The sequence below is a fragment of the Enhydra lutris genome, unplaced genomic scaffold (genome assembly GCF_002288905.1).
Source record: "Enhydra lutris kenyoni isolate GAN:26980312 unplaced genomic scaffold, ASM228890v2 scaffoldscaffold56, whole genome shotgun sequence".
Classification (NCBI taxonomy): Eukaryota; Metazoa; Chordata; class Mammalia; order Carnivora; family Mustelidae; genus Enhydra; species Enhydra lutris.
Window position 1 is genome coordinate 12897062 of NW_019154140.1, and position 13725 is coordinate 12910786.

Genomic DNA, 13725 nt, shown 5'->3' on the forward strand with positions numbered 1-13725 from the left:
ACATACTCAAATCATTCTTTTCCATCTTTCTTTCCAGTCATATGTACTGAGTCAAATACAAAGCATTCAGTAGCAAATATCTAAAGACTCACTGAAAGTAGCTGAAAATTTAAGGGGTCTATTATTTCACATAACAAGGTTGCTGGAGATACCTTGATTCTAGGATGGGTTCAGTGGCACAAGGACCATATCCCTCTGTTCTGCCATCCTCACAGGTCAGCAATGCCATTTATGGTCACACGACGGAAATTAACAGCTCCAGGTGTTAATTTATTATTTTATCTAAAGGAAGAAATTAATTCTCTATCTTGTAGGCCTTTAAAAAACAGGTTCTTTTTAATAAAAGTTTCTAAATACACAGATAGTAATAAAATAGAAAAATTGTAAAATCTACATCTCTATACTCACCATGCTAGTTTGATAGTTAATATTTCAATTCCTTTTATGCCTAAATGGATCACTAATAATTCATTATGTCACTTAACATTCTTACAATAAAAATCTCTGATTTCCTAAAATACGTAATTGTGAGTGCCTTGTTAAAACCAAGAGTAGGGGTGCCTGGGTGGCTCGGTGGGTTAAGGCCTCTGCCTTCTGCTCGGGTCATGATCCCAGCGTCCTGGGATCAAGCCCTGCATCTGGCTCTCTGCTCAGCAGGGAGCCTGCTTCCCCTCCTCTCTCTGCCTGCCTCTCTGTCTACTTGTGATCTCTATCTGTCAAATAAGTAAATAAAATCTTTAAAAAAAAAAAACCAAGAGTAAATCAAAGAACATTCATTATATTTGGTAGTATGTCAGTTTTTAAAAAGCAAAGATCAGTTGAGCACTTTTTTCCATGATATTGATTTGTTGTTGAGGCCAGGCTCATTTTTGTGTAAAATGACCCATGTGGATTTGTCTTATTATTTCATTAGGGTGGTAACTTTTCTTTGGCTTTTTGTATTTCTTGCAAACTGGAATTTAGAACTAAAGGCTCAATTCAGTTTAAACTTTTTTGGCAAGAATACTACAGAGATATATTCCTGTTACATCCTATTACAGATATATCAGGTTAAGTTGTACCCTATTAGGGATGCAAAATTTTACCATTGGATAAAAGTGATTTCACCTGATCTTGCCAATGCAAAATTATATGGAGGGTTTTTTTCCCCCCATTTACAACCACAAATAATTTAAGTATGATTCTTTGATACCATGTGAATATCTAGTTCTATTTCATTCTTTCAGTTAATGTCATTAGTATGCACTGATGACTCTTGTTATTTCCTTAAGGTCCTCCACATTTATTAACTGCTATTTTTTTGATAGCATAGTTTTTTTTTTCCTGAAATAGAGTTATTATCAGAAAAAATGTTTAATGCTTTTTCCTTTAATTGTTAATTTTCAGCATAATAATATGCATACACCCCTCTATGAAACTGAGAAAAACTTTTCCAGTAATAGTGTAAATTTTCTTTTTAAGTCTTATTGGACAGAGTTGTATCATATGCTAAGAATAAACCAATCACTGTCAAATGAAATTACAAATGATCACAATTGGCTTGAAATAATGACATTTTTACATCAAGAAATCACCTCTGGAAGGCTAGCTGTGCTATGGAAGGCCCCATAAAGTACAGGTGGTTATCCAATAATTGAAAAAAAAAAAAAAAGGAAGAAAGATAAGAATAGCTGGCAAGTGAGCAACCAAGAGTGGTGTGTCAATTAGTTTTGGCAGAAGCAGGGTGGGTTGACCATTTTAATTTTAATTAATTTCCAGACTAATTATTTATGAACTTAGAAAATTAAAAAGTTGAAAACCTCCTTTTCTCATTCTTTTTTTTTTTTTGATTGCACCATTGTCTTACAATTTATATATATATTTTTATTTTTTATAAGCATATATTTTTATCCCCAGGGGTACAGGTCTGTGAATCACCAGGTTTACACACTTCACAGCACTCACCATAGCACATACCCTCCCCAATGTCCATAACCCCACCCCCCTCTCCCAACCCCCCTCCCCCCAGCAACCTTCAGTTTGTTTTGTGAGATTAAGAGTCTCTTATGGTTTGTCGCCCTCCTGATCCCATCTTGTTTCATTTTTTTCTTCCCTACCCCCCACACTTTCCACCTCTCAAATTCCTCATATCAGAGAGATCATATGATAATTGTCTTTCTCCGATTGACTTATTTCATTCAGCATAATACCCTCTAGTTCCATCCATGTCATTGCAAATGGCAAGATTTCATTTCTTCAACACATCCTTCTGAATTCTGTTTATTTTCTGCATCTGATAACATATGTATTTTTGAGGTTTATATGACAGAATCAGTAACAGTGTAATAAAATCCTTATGCAGTTGTAATTTGTGTAGGGGGATTAACTTTCTAGGGTTAATAGTTAAGGTTAAAGCAGGTAATTTTGACTTAGTAATTACTAAATGACAACATATTGGACATCAAATATTGAGTCTTATTAGACATATTATTTAATAACGCTTTTTTGCTCTTCTATTTTTTATATGGATGAATTAATTCATTTTTTCCTCCTCTTTCTTATCTTCACTCTAGCAGTTCCAGAACTTGTTCTAGTCATACTTAAATTAGATATTTAAAAATGCTGAAATAGTAAGGTGTTTGATTATGTCTTTTTTTATCAGTTCAAAAATAATTCAGGGGCGCCTGGGTGGCTCAGTGGGTTAAAGCCTCTGCCTTCGGCTCAGGTCATGATCCCAGGGTCCTGGGGTTGAGCCTCTCTGCTCAGTGGGGAGCCTGCTTCCTCCTCTCTCTGTGCCTGCCTCTCTGCCTACTTGTGATCTCTGTCTGTCAAATAAATAAATAAAATCTTTTAAAAAAATTCAATGCTAACATATTAAAAAAACTATTTCCAATAGCTTATGTGAACAACATATTGACAGACCAAAAAGCCCTGCATATCTCATGGTTGGATAACAGTGGTTCTCTTTTTCAGTTACAGGTTTTACACTGAAAGTTAATATAAAATAAAAACATTGGTAGTGACAAAAAAAAAAATCACTAAACCTGGATATGTTTATGTGGCACCAAGACAAAAGGATTTAAAAAAATTACTTCAGAATTAATTAATTCAAATTTCATTAAAAAATAATTACTAACCCCACATAACTTGAATGTAATAAATCCCAATGGGAAGGCTCTTGGCTTGTTTGTTAAGGATAACTTCATTGTAAATGCAGTGTGAATTAGTTCTGCTAAACTTCTTAAACAATGCTCTGATTTATCGGCTATAATATTATAATTTTTTTCCTTCAATAGTGAGTTCTTCAACTAAGATTCCTTTAGGATCCATTCAATATATATAATAATCCCAAACCTAAAAAAAATGAAAACAGGTGGTTTTTAAAAAATATTTAAAGTCCATGAACTTCAGCTTCCAGTCAAGATAAAGTAACAAGAGCCTTTCACCTGAAACAGCCAAAATACTCAGACAAAATCTTTGAAACAATACTTTTCAATGTGTAAGGAAACAAAGTGGTCCCTGAGACAAAGTGAATTTTACAAGATTGCCCCAGTTTACTGGCTTGAGAGAGCTTTAAGCTAATGGTGCAGGATGAAGAAACTGAGGCAGAACCTGGTGGGTTCAATGAGTTAAAGATAGAGCTGAGAGTTCAGATAAACCAAGGACAGAGTTTATAGGACAGAGTATTGAAAGATGAGAAGAGCACAAAGAGAGATTCTCTAGATACCTGCAGAGTAATCAGCAGAATATTGATTAGCATATGCATATGGAAAAAATATCCAAAAGGATTTATAGAAATAGTACTCAGTATTAAACAGTGCTGGCATAGTGCCTGTTCACATCAGGACTCATAGTTAATGGGACATTGCTTGGAATACTTAAGAAGGTCTTCGTATAGTAGTGGAGAATAATTAGCCCTGGACTGAACATGGTTTTGAACTTACCAGCAAAATCACAAAAACAAGACTAAATACATCCTAAATAAAAGCTCAAGAATATTTATAGTAATAAAAAAAATATCCAGCATTGGGATGCCTGGGTGGCTCAGCGGGTTAAGCCTCTGCCTTTGGCTCAGGTCATGATCTCAGGATCCTGGGATGGAGCCCTGCATTGGGCTCTCTGCTCCCCGGGGAGCCTGCTTCTCCCTCTCCCTCTGCCTGCCTCTCTGCCTCCTTGTGATCTCTCCCTCTGTGTCAAATAAATACATAAAATATTTGCAAAAAAAAAAAAAACCCAGCATCAAGTAAGAAATTAAGAGATATATAAAGAAGGAGGAAGAATGACCCATAATGAGACTAATCAATCAACAGAAACTTATACAGAACTAAGATAGATGCTGCAATTAGTAGACAAGGACATTGCAATTACAACTGAATTCTATATGTTCTAAAAGTTATGGAGGAACATGGAAGGTTTTTAAAAGACCCAAATCAAACTTCTAAAGATAAGAACTACAATGTCTATGATAAGAAATACATTGGATGAGATTAACAGCATATTATACATGTTAAAAGAAAGATTAGGGAATTTAAAAACATAGCAATAGAAGATATACAAAAAGAGAAAATATTTTTTAAAGTGAAAAGGTCATCAGTAATATGTAGGACAGTTTTAAGTGTTTAGGATATGTGTAATTTGAGTCGCTGAGGAACAAGGAGCAGGCAAGAACAAGATTTAAAAAACAATGTCTTAGAATTATATAAATTTGGTGAAAACTAGAAACTCACACCTCTAAGATTTCTAACAAACTCTAAGCATAAGAAAAATTAAGAAACTTATACTGAGAAATATCATGATCGTTATTGTTCACCACCACTGATAATAGAAATATCTTAAAAACAGAAAGAAAAAAACTCTACATTACAAATGGAGGCACAAACATAAGAATGACAGTGGATTTCTTACGGGAACAAATGCAAGTGAGAATACAGTGGAGAAAAGTCTTTTAAAGTGCCAAATGAAAAAATTGTCAACCTAAAATTCAATGTTCAGTGAAAATATATTTCAAAAAATGAAGGTGAATGTCAAGTCAAGATGGCAGAGGAGTAGCAGGCCGAGATGACATCAGGTAGCAGGAGATCAGCTAGATAGTTTATCAAACCATTCCAAACACCTACAAATCCAACAGGAGGTTGAAGAGAAGAAGAACAGCAATTCTAGAAATAGAAAATCAACCACTTTCTGAAAGGTAAGACCTGCTGAGAAGTGAATCCAAAGCGACAGGAAGATAGACCACGGGGGGAGGGGCTGGCTCAGCAAGCAGTGGAGCAATGGAGCACAAAATTAGAACTTTTAGAAGTCTGCTTCACTGAGGGACATCTCTCCAGAGGCTAAGTGGGGGTGGACCCCTCGTGGGGACAGCATGGTCTCAGGTCCCATGGGGTCACAGAAGGACTGGGGGTGTCTGAGTGTCACAGAGCTTGCAGGTATCAGAGTGGGGAAGACAACTAAAGAGATGGAGCTGAGGAGTGAGCTCTCAACCTGGGATTACCTTAAACTGTGATCTGTGGCACAGTCACACCACTGCTCTTTGAGCAGGGACCCCACAAGTGGCAGATCTGGGGAGACCCCCCTGGAAGAGCAGCAGGATCTGCTGGGTTTGGAGACTCGGAACAGGGCTGTGTGCCAGAGACAGAGACACTGGGTCACGGGCTGGGTGAGTTCGGCACGTGGCGGGAGGCCAGGGAGATGGGAGTGATTGAGTGCTTTTCTCCGAGGGCGCACTGCGGAGTGGAGAGTGCACCCGGAGCTCTTGGCTCCTCTGGGCTGGAGATTGGGAGGCCGCCATTTTCATTCCTGTCCTCCAGAACTCTATGGGAAGCATTTAGGGAACAAAAGCTCCTGAGAGTGAGCCTGAGCAGACTACTTATCCCGGCCCCTGGCAAGGGCGGTGCAATTCTGCCTTGGGCATAGACACATGAGAATCACTACAACAGGCCCCTCCCCCAGAAGATCAGCAAGAAATCCAGCCAAGACCAAGCTCACACATCAAAGAGAACTGCGGAATTCCAGAGGAAGAGAAAGCAAAGCATGGAATTCATGGCTTTCTCCCCAGGATTCTTTAATCTTGCAAATTGGGCACGTGCACCCAAATGTTTATAACAGCAATGTCCACAATAACCAAACTATGGAAAGAACCTAGATGTCCATCAATAGGTGAATGGATAAAGAAGATGTGGTATATATAAACAATGGAATACCATGCAGCCATCGAAAGAATTGAAATCTTGCAATTTGCGATGACATGGATGGAACTAGAGGGTATTATGCTTAGTGAAATAAGTCAATCAGAGAAAGACAATTATCATATGATTTCCCTGATATGAGGAAGTTGAGAGGCAACATGGGGGGCTTAGGTGGTAGGAAAGGAATAAATGAAAGAAGGTGGGATTGGGAGGGAGATAAACTATAAGAAACTCTTAATCTCACAAAACAAACTGAGGGTTGCTGGGGGGAGGGGTTAGGGTTAGGGTGGTTAGGGTTGTGGACATTGGGGAAGGTATGTGTTATGGTGAGTGCTGTGAAGTGTGTAAACCTGGTGATTCACAGACCTGTACCCCTGGGGCTAATAATACATTATGTGTTAATAAAAAAAAATTATAAAAAAAAGAAAGAAAAAAAATGAAGGTGAAATAACGATAGCTACAAACATGCAGCTGCTGAAATACTATCACCGACAGATCCACACTAGAAGATGTGTTAAAGAAAATCCTTTCAACAGAAGGATAATGATACCAGAGAGAAATAGGATCTTTACAAAAGGATAAAAGCCCACAACAAATAGCAATTACATGGGTAAATATGTTATAATTTTCTTATTGTTTAAATATATTTAAAAATAATTGTTTAAACAAAAAGATTATAATGTATGGCCAAATTTATAACATGTATGAGAAAAATGTATAACTAGGAGGAGAGAAATGAAAGTAGATTTTATAAAATTGTTTTAATATGCACAAATTGGTATAGTATTACTTGGAGATAGAATCTGGTAAGTTTATAATGTATACTGTAAATCTGAAAGCAACCACTAACATAACAAAACAAAAAGTTACAGTTGATAAGTAAACAAAGGGGGCAAATTCATCAATAAATATACTCAATCCATAATAAAGCAGAAACAAATATGGGACAAAGGTCAGATGGGTTGAGTAGAAAATAAATAGCAAGACCGTTGACTTCCCAAATAGCTGCATGAAAGTAGAGCATCTTGTAAGCAAAACCGAATCTCATGACAATTTTACAATAAATTTAGATGACAAAGTATAACTATCATTCTTTAAATGCAAGAAGGTGGGAAAAAACCACCAATAACCTCAAGGAATATTGCTGGCCTCGGTGTGGGAAAAAAAAACAAATGCAGAAATGGAATTTCTAATAGCTACAAGAAAGAAGAATTCAAAATAGCCAACAGATAATCACTTGGAAGTTTTCCTCATTCTAACAGGGAGTGTATGCCAGGGACCTCTGGTAAAGCCTTTCAGAAAGGACTAATGGGACTCCATCTCAGGACACAGTCCTATGTTGAAATGATCCCAATTCTTCAACCCTCCCTTTGACATACTCCATGCTTTGCAGTTGTGTGCTCTTCCACTCAGGCCCCGTGCCTTGATTTATGCATGTCACTCACTTTTGCCAATGGGATTATTACACTGAAAAGTGCTGCTGCACTTCTGTTTTCACTTTTTTCTCTCAACTATTACTGTAAGACATGCCCAAGGTTGCCTGCTGGAAGACAGGAAACATACAGCGAAGAGAGACAAGCTGCCCCAGTCATCCAGCTAAGGCCATCCTCAACCAACCAGCAGTCCAGACTGCGTAGCCAGGATCAACTGAATTGCCTAGCTGATGATTCCAGTCACTTGAGGCTATATGACACTAAAGTTATGTGTTTCCTTTTTATACCTTATTTTTGCAATAACTAGATGATAAGTATGGTAAAGAAAATTTTATTTAAACATTTTATCTTGTGCATTACATTCTGTGTTTGATAACCAAAATTCATTATAAGGTATACTAAGAGTGGGTATAGTTCTACATATTTATTTCCTTAAAGCTCATTACTTTTTCATTACTTCTTATATTTCATTGAAATGGGTACCTTCTTATATCTGGATCCACAAACTTGTAATCTACCTAGAACCAAGTTTTATTCCACCAGAGGCAACAAGGCCTTGAGATAATTGTCATTTATATTCAAATAGTCACACTTATTAGTAGACTTATGCTTATTAATTTTAATTACGAATACACTGGTAACATTGTCTGTAATATATTTTATAGTATAATATGCAAAATAAAAATCACCTAGCAGAGAGTAAGATATGGTAAGAAAATAGGGACAATGAACCTAGACAATATAAGACTATGAGCTGTCATGTAAAAGCATCAGCAGATAAATTCAGTGTGACTGTAAAAGGCAGAAATTAAATGAGGGATGGAAATTATGTAAAATATATTATCTCAACCTTAAAACAAGGTTTTCTAAAGACCCAGAGATGCTTCAAGGTGAGTAATAGGAGTAAATATAATTTGTTCTCTTTGTCTCTTCTATGTGGTCCTCATGGGATCGAGGTGGAGCCTGCCATTGTTATCATCCCCTAATTGACTTAATTTTATCCTCTCTTGGAGGAACACTTTCTACCCAATCCATGCTATAATAACAAGAAATGCTTTCAGTAGAGCTAACTAAGGGCACCATGACTCCTCTGCTGCATTCCCCAGGCCATCAGGGACTCCACTATTCACTGGTGATTTAGTCTTTGCCTTGCTTAAATTCCCATTTGCCATGATCTCCCTCAGTCCAAGACCTGTGAGATACCCCAGTGCAGGAAAGAGATGCTCATGCAGGGCAGCTCTATAGGCTCAGTTGCATTTTCACTTCAGTTTCTATAAAGAAACATTCATCAGGTTGGAAGGGGCCTCACTAGATCACCTACTTCCTCCTCTTGTCTCTACAAAGGTACAAAATTACAGGGGATTATCAGGAAGAAACTAAGGAGATAAGAAAATACTCTTAACTGAAGAATGTAATATTATTAATCCATGAGCAGAGCCTAAAACAGAATAAAAGTATGTATTTCAAAACATGACTTTTTCATTTTGTGTGAAATTTTAATTTAAAAAAAATGTTTAATTTTGACATTGTCTTTCACTTCTGTTACATAGTTTCATAAACTTTTTTGGATTTCTAGAATTAAACACAGTAGCTTTTGTATCCTTGCATCTACCATTAGAGAATTGCTCCATAAAAGTAAAGAAAGGAACATTCAGGTAAAAGATGAGATACATTTATGCCCATTTCAGTCAAATAACTAGTCATTCTGTGTGCCTTCATGAATAAAACTTATTATTGGCAAAACTTACTTGTTACAAATTACAAAAAGTAATTAGTATGCACTCCCCCCAAAATCATGTCCTTTTACCTGAAGGGCAAATCACAACCTACTGGTTATTTCATAATAAAAAGGTAGGAAAAGAAGAATATGAAATGTACTCGTACTTTGGGAAAACCTCCTTTCTGATACTTGTGAATTCCTGTATTTTGGCTGGTGTACACTAGGTGGCCCATGGTGTTCAGTGACTTAATGAATGAATGAGTTAATACACATTAGTCTAAAAAAAAATTATGATCTCAAAACAATGATTTCCTCTCACTGCATGCCTGCCGATACAGTTTCATACAATATAATATGATTTGGTTAATAACAAGGAGAACCATAATTAAACAGAGAAAATCTTCTGCTAAAATACTGCTAGATATCCAGGTGTACGATGTGAATTTTGTAGTGTCGACAAGGCCTTCTACCTTTCTCTTTTTCTTGTTCTATGACCCTTTTAATATCTGATGTCTGGTGCCTGAAATTCCCCTGTTAAATCTTTATTCCTTTAAACCTAGTTTTACAATATTTAAGTGTAAACACCCTTGTAGAAGTTAAGATGGTCACTTAGTGCTTTTTTCAAAAAAAAATTTAATTAGGATTATTTCAGCGGATTTCCGTTTGCCATGGGAGCAGTGGGGTAAAGAAGAGATCTAAGGATACTACCACTGAACTTCTGCCAGTTTTCTCCTCTTGTGCGCTAAGTTATTAACGCTTTTAGAAAAGTTAATATGTGGCAAGGAAGAGGAAGATGGGCTGAGAGCACTAGAAGCTGAGGGATGAGGGCAGAGGATGAAGAAGACAGTCACCTGCCTGAGGGAGGATGAGAGCAGAATATGGTGATTCTGCCATATGTGCCAAATCAAAAATAAATACTTCTTCGATCATTTGGTGCTTTTGATAAGCCACAAAGGCTCTCCCCTCTGTTGGGTGATTTAAATCATAACTGATTTTAAAATTTGAATAACAAATAGTTGTGTCCCTGTACTCGAGAAAACAGTTTCCAAAGTTATCAAACAATTCAGACTAGTTACCTGTGTGATTCAAAATAATTGTTTAGAAAATTTTAATATGTATATGGTTCTCTGTCTAATTGGAGACATCATAAAATTACTTTCAAAATTGACATTTTTCTTTCCCAACCCCAAATTTTAATCAACAAATTTTTAAAGTTTCTTTTCTTTTTTTTCTTTCTTTTCTTTTCTTTTCTTTTTTCTTTTCTTTTTTTTCTTTTCTATCTTTTCTTTTTTTAACACTTGTACAGACATTTAAGATCAAATTGGCTTCTTGACAGATTTGTGCAGATATGTAGAATCCATGGATTTCCCCTTCTGGTAGTGTGTCTGAGTTTTCCCATTTCAAGAAGGTGATGATGGATGTGGGAGGCCATGGTAAGGCTTGAGACAAGAACCACACCAGGCCCTGACTTGTGCCTCCTTTAAAGGCTGAATAGCCGAACAAAAGGCTTAGGTCAATAAAGTCGAGTAGCACTGAGAAAGGGTCTGTGCTATGTGTTGTGTGCTCACCTACGTGACTTCCCACACGTTTGCTAGTCAGATAGAGACGATTTGGCCAGGGTCAGAAATTCTTGGCTAGTCCTTGCTGTTCTTGCACAGGCTATAGACTACACCACTGTAAGACTGTGCTGTGCTTACATAAACTATGTCTTGAGTGGCCTTGAAGTCAGTACATCTGGCGCTAGAGGGTCTGCTCTTGGTGCTTGAGAAATAGATAATGGGAAAGCTTGAAGGATTTTCTGTGCATGTTGCAAACTCTTCAGTAATCAGCTAAAAATAGATACTTTCTTATGATTGTTTCTGTTAGCTATATAATGCCTTGCTGCCTTGAATTAAATTGGCACTATTGGACATCCTCCTTGGTGCTCCTCCTGCCCCTTCTCTTTGTCTCTTAATTTCTTTTCAGCATCCTCTCACCCTCTCAACCCTGGTCGATTTGTTGTGCCGGCCACGACAGATGCATTCTGTTTTTCAAGGTTTTTATTTTGGATACCAAATTAAATCTTTTCATAACATAAACTCTCACAGACTATTTAAATATTAACCTCTATTCAGGTCTAATGTCTATTCATTGAATTTTAAATCAGGCTTTAATTAGATCCTTCTATTTTAAATTGGAAGCATTATCAAAAATAAAATGAATTTGAAATGGTAATTAAAAATGACAGTGAATACTTATATATATGTAAAACCTTCAGATATATTTAACACCATGAACATCAAGTGAAGAGCTAAATAGGTATAAAGAAATAATGCTTTATGCATAGATGTCACTTGTGCTATAATGGAAAGAGCACTGGATTTGGAGAGTCACATTAGAAAACTATGAGTTAGGTAACCTACATACTATGTGCTGATGGGCGTCACAACATGCCTTAGATTCAGTTTCTAGAAAAGGATACCTAATACACTTGGGTGGCCAATAGGTGATGATAGCACAAATTTCAATGTCTTCCACAAGAGAAATAAGATATTTATGATAGCGGGAATTAGATGGAAGTCTCAATTTTTACCTTGTCTTGTACCTCTTAGCAGGTTCTTGGCATGAGCGACAAGGGAGCAGGCAACCAGTCAGATGTAACTGACTTCATTCTTGTAGGCTTCAGAGTCCGTCTAGAGCTCCACATTCTCCTTTTTCTCCTTTTCCTGCTGGTCTATGGCATGGTCCTTTTGGGGAATATTAGTATGATGGCAATCATTGTGACTGACTCCCAGCCGAACACACCAATGTATTTCTTTCCAGGCAACCTCTCCTTCATTGATCTCTCCTACTCCACTGTTATTGCCCTGAAAGCCATGGTCAACTTCCTGTCTGAGAAAAAGACTATCTCCTTTGTAGGTTGTGTGGTTTAGCTGTTTCTTTATGCATTTTTTTCATGGTTACAGAGGTTTTTCTCCTGGCAGCCATGGCCTATGACTGATTTACCGCCATTTGCAATTCTCTTCTTTACAGTGTCCACATGTCAAAACGCCTTTGCACTCAGCTGGTGGCTGGTTCCTATCTCTGTGGCTGGCTCAGTACCATCCTCCAAGTCAGCATAACATTCTCAGTGTCTTTCTTTGTTCCCGAGTCATTGATCACTTCTACTGTGATTCTTACCAAATCTAGAAGACCTCCTGTTCCAATCTCTCTATCAATAAGATGGTATCTCTCAGGTTGGCTGCCTTCATCATTTTGCCTACAATAGTTGTTATTGTAGTGTCTTACATGTACATTGTGACCACAGTCTTGAAGTTTCCCTCCAGTGAAGGGAGAAAGAAAGCCTTCACCTGCAGCTCCCATCTGCGAGTGGTAAGTTTGAGCCATGGGACTGTCTCCTTTGTGTATCTCACACTTCCAAGCAATCCTGAACTTCATAAAGTGGCTTCAGTATTTTACATATTGGTCACACCCATGTTAAACCCTTTGATATACTCTCTAAGAAACAAGGATGTCAAGCAAGCTTTGAGAAAGTCCTTCGGAAGAAAAAATCTTTATACTAATTCTACTTTCCTGAGATTTCCCCATTAATGCACCCTTTCATTGTTTCAGTCTGATTTGCTTTTAATATGCAGTCAAGCCCGAGTCACTTAAGGATTCTTTAAGTTGACCATCCCACAGTGAATTACTTTCATGGAAGGAGAAGTAGCAATCCATCATTTGCTCTTCCTTATGAGCAGTGTTAAATCTTCAGCATCAGTAACATTTGTAGCCATTCTATCAACAGAAATATACTCCTCACTCTTTGTAGGTATAACCTTATGCTAGTGGGTAAAAGAGGATGTGATTTTAACTTATTTTCTCTGGACCTATTGAGATGGTAGGCCGAAAATTTGTTTGGTGGGGTGTTAAGCTCAGAATGTAGAATGTCTTATTAGAGAAAGTGTTAGTGATAATAGTTTGCTAATATTTTTTTTTAAGATTTTATTTATTTATTTGACAGAGAGAGAGATCACAAGTAGGCAGAGAGGCAGGCAGAGATAGAGGGGGAAACGGGCTCCCTGCTGAGCAGAGAGTCCTCATATGGGGCTCGATCCCAGGACCTGAGCTGAAGGCAAAGCCTTAACCCACTGAGCCACCCACGTGCCCCAATAGTTTGCTAATCTTACAATGATTTCTCTTCTGGTGAAGATGAATCGAATCTTCAGTAAATAATAACATTTTATAAAGCTGTTTCTTTTTCTGAGTAGTCAGGTACTTGAGAAGACAAAGTCATCTGGAAAGCAAGTTTGGTATTTTTTTTTTCCTCAATTTTTCTCAACAAGCTCATTGATATGTGTTAAGGAAGGGCCAACCACTTGGGCCAAGTAGGTAGGCTGGGAGTCTGAATAACTTGGTAATACAAATTATTTATGATGTTAGACTTAGT

At 37.3% G+C, this 13725-nt stretch overlaps 1 pseudogene; it reads left to right on the top strand.

The window, feature by feature from the left end:
- The first annotated feature begins 11920 nt into the window (after nt 1–11920).
- LOC111157761 lies at nt 11921–12887 on the top strand (annotated as a pseudogene).
- Nucleotides 12888–13725: the final 838 nt, after the last annotated feature.